Consider the following 6,729-nt stretch of genomic DNA (forward strand, 5'->3'; position numbering starts at 1 on the left):
CCCGTAGTTGTCTTTGTCATCCTCTGTCCCCTTCTCTCTGTCCCTTTCTGCAGGTGTCCCCCGGCTTTGAAGCTGTGTGTCTTCCAGCGTGAAGCTACTGGTCCTACCAATCTGCCCAATGTTTTGTTGTTGCTTTTTGTTGCTCTGTTCTTTTCCCTCTCCCCTTTCCACTCACCCCAACCGGTCGAGGCAAATGGCCGTCCACCCTGAGCCTGGTTCTGCTGGAGGTTTCTTCCGTTAAAGGGAGTTTTTCCTCTCCACTGTTGCCTATGGCTTGCTCCAGGGGGAATTGTTGGGTTCTCTTTACATATCTTTATAATCTTGACTTTATTCTGTAAAGTGCCCTGAGATGACTTTGTTGTGAATTGGCACTATATAAATAAAGTTGAATTGAATTGAACTCACTATATCTACTGCATTTGGGGCCATTATTGTGTTACCCAAAGCCAACATGGCATGTCTCACATTATGCTCTGTATAGGAAGCAACTGTTTGGTGGAAGAACTGATGAGTAAAGGTGATTGAGATGCCCCAGTGGCCTAATGGATAAGGCACTGGCCTCCTAAGCCAGGGATTGTGGGTTCAAGTCCCATCTGGGGTGGTTGACAGCAGAGTGGCGCAGCGGAAGCGTGCTGGGCCCATAACCCAGAGGTCGATGGATCGAAACCATCCTCTGCTAACTGTGTTTTGTAAGCTGACTTAGGGCCTTTGCAACTTTTTAGTAAAGTGAACCAGATACAGAATGTACATATTCACCTACTGTACAATTCCAGATGCATATCAGCTTGGGAATGCAATTTTTGTATATTTCACATTCTTTTCTCTGCTCTTTCAAATGCTTTCCTCAATCTTACTATACTAACTGCTTTTATTGTCATTATTGTGTTACCCAAAGGGTTCGAGTCCAATCTGGTTTGGTTGAAAGCAGAGTGGCGCAGCAGAAGTGTGCTGGGCCCATAACCCAGAGGTCGATGGATCGAATCCATCCTCTGCTAACTGTGTTTTGTAAAGTGATTTAGAGCCCTTACAATGTCTTAGTAAAATGAACCAGATACAGACAGTACATATTCATCTACTGTACAATTCCAGATGCATATCAGCTTGGGAATGCAATTTTTGTATATTTCAAATTCCTTTCTCTGCTCTTTCAAATGCTTTCGTCCATCTTACTATACTAACTGCTTTTATTGTCATTATTGTGTTACCCAAAGGGTTCGAGTCCAATCTGGTGTACAATGCCAGTTTCATCTCAGCATGGCAATCTAGTTTCTACGTATTTCACATCTTTTCCCTTCTACTCACTATATCTACTGCATTTGGGGCCATTACTGTGTTACCCAAAGCCAACATGGCATGTCTCACATTATGCTCTATATAGGAAGCAACTGTTAGTTGGAAGAACTGAGGAGTAAAAGTGTTTGTGATGCCCCAGTGGCCTAATGGATAATGCACTGGCCTCCTAAGCCAGGGATTGTGGGTTCGAGTCCCATCTGGGGTGGTTGACAGCAGAGTGGCGCAGCAGAAGCGTGCTGGGCCCATAACCCAGAGGTCAATAGATTGAAACCATCCTTTGCTAACTGTGTTTTGTAAGCTGACTTAGGGCCTTTACAACCTTTAAGTAAAGTGATCCAGATACAGAAAGTACATATTCACCTACTGTAATATTCCAGATGCATATCAGCTTGGGAATGCAATTTTTGTATATTTCACATTCTTTTCTCTGCTCTTTCAAATGCTTTCCTCCATCTTACTATACTAACTGCTTTTATTGTCATTATTGTGTTACCCAAAGGGTTCGAGTCCAATCTGGCGTGGTTGAAAGCAGAGTGGCGCAGCGGAAGCGTGCTGGGCCCATAACCCAGAGGTCGATGGATCGAAACCATCCTCTGCTAACTGTGTTTTGTAAGCTGACTTAGGGCCTTTACAACCTTTTAGTAAAGTGAACCAGATACAGAAAATACATATTCGCCTACTGTACAATTCCAGATGCATATCAGCTTGGGAATGCAATTTTTGTATATTTCACATTCTTTTCTCTGCTCTTTCAAATGCTTTCCTCCATCTTACTATACTAACTGCTTTTATTGTCATTATTGTGTTACCCAAAGGGTTCGACTCCAATCTGGTGTGGTTGAAAGCAGAGTGGCGCAGCGGAAGCGTGCTGGGCCCAAAACCCAGAGGTCGATGGGTCGAAACCATCCTCTGCTAACTGTGTTTTGTAAGCTGACTTAGGGCCTTTACAACCTCTTAGTAAAGTGAACCAGATACAGAAAGTACATATTCACCTACTGTACAATTCCAGATGCATATCCGCTTGGGAATGCAATTATTGTATATTTCACATTCTTTTCTCTGCTCTTTCAAATGCTTTCCTCCATCTTACTATACTAACTGCTTTTATTGTCATTATTGTGCTACCCAAAGGGTTCGAGTCCAATCTGGGGTACAATGCCAGTTTCATATCAGCATGGCAATCTAGTTTCTACGTGTTTCACATCTTTTTCTTTGCACTTTTAAAAATTTCCCTTCCACTCACTATATCTACTGCATTTGGGGCCATTATTGTGTTACCCAAAGCCAACATGGCATGTCTCACATTATGCTCTGTCTAGGAAGCAACTGTTTGGTGGAAGAACTGATGAGTAAAGGTGTTTGAGATGCCCCAGTGGCCTAATGGATAAGGCACTGGCGTTGAGTGAGGATTTTTAACTATAAGCTTTATCAAAAAGGAAAGTTTTAAGCCTAGTCTTAAAAGTAGAGAGGGTGTCTGCTCCCCGAATTTGGATTGGAAGCTGGTTCCACAGGAGAGGAGCTTGATAGCTAAAGGCTCTGCCTCCCATTCTACTTTTGCAAACTCTGGGAACCACAAGTAGGCCAGTATTTTGGGATCGAAGTGGTCTAATTGGGCGATACAGGACTATGAGATCTATTAAATATGATGGAGCTTGACCATTAAGAGCTTTGTATGTAAGGAGGAGGGTTTTGAACTCTATTCTAGATTTTATGGGAAGCCAATGAAGAGAAGCTAGTGAAGGTGAAATATGATCTCTCTTTCCTAATCCAGTCAGCACTCTTGCTGCAGCATTTTGGATTAATTGAAGGCTTTTTAGAGAGTTATTAGGACACCCCAGAAGTAGGGAATTACAGTAGTCCAACCTAGAAGTAACAAATGCATGGACAAGTTTTTCGGCATCACTTTGAGACAGGATGCTTCTAATTTTAGCAATGTTCCGTAGGTGGAAGAAGGCTGTTCTAGACATTTGTCTTTTATGTGACGTAAACGCCAAATCTTGGTCAAAGATAACTCCAAGGTTCCTCACCGTAGTACTAGAGGCCAAAGTTATGTCATCTAGAGTAACTATATTGTTAGACAGCATATTTCTCATGTTTTTAGGCCCAAAGAGGATGATTTCAGTTTTGTCTGAATTTAGAAGTGGGAAATTGTAGGACATCCAGTTCTTTATGTCTTTTAGACATGCTTCAAATTTGACTAATTGGTTAGTATCTTCTGGTTTCACAGATAAATAGAGCTGGGTATCATCTGCATATCAGTGGAAGTTTATGGAATGTTTCCTAATGATTTTGCCTAAAGGTGACATGTAGAGATTAAAAAGTATTGGTCCTAACACAGAGCCCTGTGGAACTCCATAGCTGACTTTGGTGCATAAAGAAGAGTCATCATTAACATGAACAAGTTGGAATCTGTCTGACAGATAAGATTTAAACCAATGTAATGTGGTTCCTTTAATCCCAAATCCATGTTCTAGTCTCTGTAATAAAATGTTGTGGTCAATGGTGTCAAATGCGGCACTAAGGTCTAGTAAGACGAGTACAGACACAAGTCCATTATCTGAAGCCAGGAGAAGATCATTGGAGACTTTTACCAGTGCTGTTTCTGTACTGTGATGAGCTCTAAATCCTGACTGAAAGTCTTCATACAAATTATTCCTGTAAAGGTGATCACATAATTGTTTTGCAACTACTTTTTCAAGGATTTTAGAAATAAACGGGAGATTTGATATTGGTCTATAGTTGGCTAAATCCCCTGGATCAAGACAAGGTTTTTTAAGTAATGGTTTGATTACAGCAACTTTATAGGCCTTTGGTACATAGCCAGTTTCTAAAGATAGGTTAATCAAATCTAATATGAAAGTGTCTATTAAAGGTAGAACATCTTTAAGCAATTTGGTTGGAACAGGGTCTAAAAGACATGTTGTTAGTTTTGAGGAGGCGGTAGTTGAACTTAGCTCAGTGAGATCTATGGGTGAAAAGCAGTCTAAGATGGATTGGGGCCTTATTGAGGATTCTATAGCTGTTGTACATGAAGATCTAGCCGTAATATTTGTAGGGAGGATCTGGTGAATCTTTTCCCTAATGGCTACAATTTTACTAGTAAAGAAAGTCATAAAGTCATTGCTGCTCAAAGTTAAGGGAATACTAGGCTCAACAGAACTATGGCTCTTAGTCAGCCTGGCTACAGTGCTGAACAGAAACCGGGGGTTGTTCTTGTTTTCCTCTATTAATGCGGAATAATATGCTGTTCTGGCATCACGGAGAGCTTTTTTGTATGTTTTTAAACTGTTTTTCCAGGCTAACCGGGATTCTTCTAAATTAGTGGAACGCCACTTCCTCTCTAACTTTCGTGTTGTCTGCTTTAAGCTGTGCATTTGTGAATTGTACCATGGAGGTCGGCTCCTCTGATTCACTGCCTTCTATTTCAAAGGGGCAACTGTATCTAGTATCCTACGCAGTGAGGCGGCAGAATCGTCAACTAAATAATCAATTTGCACAGGAGTAAGATGGCTACTCACCATAGTATTGACACATGGTGGTGAAAAAGATGAAGAAATAATTTCTTTAAATGTATTCACAGCATTTTCAGATAAACATCTGCTGTAGTGGAATTTTTTCCTAACTGCTGTATAGTCCGTTATTGTAAAATCAAATGTTATTAGAAAATGGTCAGACAGAAGAGAATTATGAGGAAATACTATTAAATTATCAGTTTCAATGCCATATGTAAGGACAAGGTCTAACGTGTGACTAAAACAATGAGTGGGTTTATTTACATTTTGGGAAAAACCAATTGAATCTAATAATGAATTAAACGCAGTGCTCAAACAGTTACTGTCAGCATCTACATGAATGTTAAAGTCACCCACTATAATGACTTTATCTGTACTAAGCACTAAATCAGATAGAAAATCAGAAAATTCAATCAAAAACTCTGAATAAGGGACTGGAGGACGGTACACGATAACAAATAATAGTGGTTTTTGAGTTTTCCAGTTTGGGTGTGAAAGGCTAAGAGTAAGACTCTCAAATGAGGTATAACTATGTTTAGGTCTAGGAATTATTGATAAGCTAGAGTGAAATATTGCTGCTACTCCTCCACCTCGGCCTGTGCATCTAGGAACATGATAATTAATATGACTTTGGGGGGTTGACTCATTTAAACTGACATATTCTTCCTGCTGCAACCACGTTTCAGTGAGACAAAATAAACCAATTTGATGATCATTTATCAAGTCATTTACTAACAAAGATTTAGAAGAGAGAGATCTGATGTTTAATAATCCACATTTAAAAGTTTTGGGTTTTGGTTCAGTATGAGCAGTTGTATTACCCAAAGGGTTCGAGTCCAATCTGGTGTGGTTCAAAGCAGAGTGGCGCAGCGGAAGCGTGCTGGGCCCATAACCCAGAGGTCGATGGATCGAAACCATCCTCTGCTAACTGTGTTTTGTAAGCTGACTTAGGGCCTTTACAACCTTTTAGTAAAGTGAACCAGATACAGAAAGTACATATTCACCTACTGTACAATTCCAGATGCATATGAGCTTGGGAATGCAATTTTTGTATATTTCACATTCTTTTCTCTGCTCTTTCAAATGCTTTCCTCCATCTTACTATACTAACTGCTTTTATTGTCATTATTGTGTTACCCAAAGGGTTCGAGTCCCATCTGGGGTGGTTGACAGCAGAGTGGCTCAGCGGAAGCGTGCTGGGCCCATAACCCAAAGGTCGATGGTTCGAAACTATCCTCTGCTAACTGTGTTTTGTAAGCTGACTTAGGGCCTTTACAACCTTTAAGTAAAGTGATCCAGATACAGAAAGTACATATTCACCTACTGTAATATTCCAGATGCATATCAGCTTGGGAATGCAATTTTTGTATATTTCACATTCTTTTCTCTGCTCTTTCAAATGCTTTCCTCCATCTTACTATACTAACTGCTTTTATTGTCATTATTGTGTTACCCAAAGGGTTCGAGTCCAATCTGGCGTGGTTGAAAGCAGAGTGGCGCAGCGGAAGCGTGCTGGGCCCATAACCCAGAGGTCAATAGATTGAAACCATCCTTTGCTAACTGTGTTTTGTAAGCTGACTTAGGGCCTTTACAACCTTTAAGTAAAGTGATCCAGATACAGAAAGTACATATTCACCTACTGTAATATTCCAGATGCATATCAGCTTGGGAATGCAATTTTTGTATATTTCACATTCTTTTCTCTGCTCTTTCAAATGCTTTCCTCCATCTTACTATACTAACTGCTTTTATTGTCATTATTGTGTTACCCAAAGGGTTCGAGTCCAATCTGGGGTACAATGCCAGTTTCATATCAGCATGGCAATCTAGTTTCTACGTGTTTCACATCTTTTTCTTTGCACTTTTAAAAATATCCCTTCCACTGTTATGCTGATGATACCCAGCTATATTTATATATGGAACC

The 6,729-nt window shown here is 40.3% G+C and overlaps 1 non-coding gene across 1 annotated transcript; it reads left to right on the forward strand.

Annotated features, from left to right (window-relative positions):
• Positions 1–528: 528 nt before the first annotated feature.
• On the forward strand, positions 529–601 carry trnar-ccu (transfer RNA arginine (anticodon CCU)). The gene has a single exon. It is a non-coding gene; the product is annotated as a tRNA-Arg (tRNA).
• The last annotated feature ends 6,128 nt before the right edge of the window (positions 602–6,729 follow it).

This window comes from Channa argus, unplaced genomic scaffold (assembly GCF_033026475.1).
Source record: "Channa argus isolate prfri unplaced genomic scaffold, Channa argus male v1.0 Contig013, whole genome shotgun sequence".
NCBI lineage: Eukaryota > Metazoa > Chordata > Actinopteri > Anabantiformes > Channidae > Channa > Channa argus.